The following is a 1,432-nucleotide window of genomic DNA, read 5'->3' as shown; positions in this document are numbered from 1 at the left end:
CACATTCGCGCGTGCACGCGCGCACACCCACACATCGTCACACACACGCACACGCGCACACACACACACACACACACACGCACGCACACACACTCCTCCCAGCGGGCGGCCCCAGGCAGAGGGCCCCTGGGGTCAGGGACTCCGGAGACAGCCCGGCCCTGCAGTCCCTGCGCCTCTAGCATCACTCCCCGCGTCGTGGGAAGCAAGTCCGTGAGGAGTCACCTGTAGACCACAGAGCCGGCAGGGTTTGGGGCGGCTCACAGGACCCCAGAGAAGGGAGCGCCCGTCAGCACCCACCTTATGAAGCCGACTTCCAGATGGCAATCTTACAAGGGTCCCCACTTTTGCTTCTCCACGGCGTTGGGTGGGCACACGGAGGCCCAGAGGCGGCAGTGCCGTGCCCTAGACCAAGCCTCCCCCCCAAAAAAAACTGGCTGCGTGGCCCCGACAGGCCGTATGTCTGATCTCTGGGCAAGGGAGGGGGGGGTGCCGTGCCCACCAAGGTGGCCAGCTAGCTGCACACAGCACGGGGCACTCGGGGAGGGGGACTCACGTCCCCTCTCCTCCAGAAAGACTTCCAGGGCCCCAGCTCTTGAGGCTCTATTTCCCCACGGACTGGAGGCCCCTCTAAGACCCCAGGAAGCTGAGCCCGGGGCGCTCAGGAGATAAAGACCCGGCATGAATAACCCGCCCTCTCCGCTAGCCACCCGCTGGGCCACCGCTGATCCGCCTCGGCCCCTCGCACTTCCGAGACCTGCAATCCCAGCTCACTGTGCCCCTCACTCCAGCCCTGCCCCATCCCCGGTGCCCACAGCAGCCCTCTCCCTGCCTCTCCGAGCCGCCACCTCACCTCACCTCCCCAGCCACCTCACCTCCCCAGCCACCTCACCTCCCCAGCCACCTCACCTCCCAGCCTTGGCTACCTACCCTCAAGCACAGCTGGGTCCCTACCATCGTGCTCGCTGCCCACTCCTGCTGTGACCCAGCTGCATCACCTACACACCCACGCACCCACGTCACCCTCTGTCCTTCCCCTTCCGCTGCCCCGCCTCGCCCAGCAGCCAGTGAGACAAACACAGTTCCCGCCCCACCGAGCCCGCAGCCTCAGGGGGGGGGGGACACATCAGAGGGAACAGGTCCGCCAACGCCAACCAGGCAAGTGTGGGAAGAAAATGACAGCTGTGAGGTGGGCTCTGGGCAGAGCCGAGACCACCCAAGGGGCTCCTGGGCCCAGACCTCCTCCTCACGCACCAGGCAACCCAGGCAACCGGCTTCCCGGAGCCTGCGGAGCCTCAGTTTACCCTTGGCCTCGGGATGGCTTCCCAGACGTACTGGTCGGCTCTGTCCCACCAACCCTCAAATGCTGCTCCCACCCTCCCTGAGCCCCTGACACCCAGCCCCCTCCAAGCTGCACCCTGGCTATCCTAGGCTG

At 66.1% G+C, this 1,432-nt stretch overlaps 1 protein-coding gene across 1 annotated transcript in view; it reads right to left on the bottom strand.

Annotated features, from left to right (window-relative positions):
* Positions 1-1,432, bottom strand: part of BEGAIN (brain-enriched guanylate kinase-associated) — a 19,345-nt gene that overhangs the window by 8,381 nt on the left and 9,532 nt on the right. The window lies entirely within an intron of this gene.

This window comes from Myotis brandtii, unplaced genomic scaffold (assembly GCF_000412655.1).
Source record: "Myotis brandtii unplaced genomic scaffold, ASM41265v1 scaffold535, whole genome shotgun sequence".
Lineage (NCBI taxonomy): Eukaryota > Metazoa > Chordata > Mammalia > Chiroptera > Vespertilionidae > Myotis > Myotis brandtii.
Note: the sequence above shows the minus strand (reverse complement) of the source record. Positions and strands in the feature narration are given on the sequence as shown.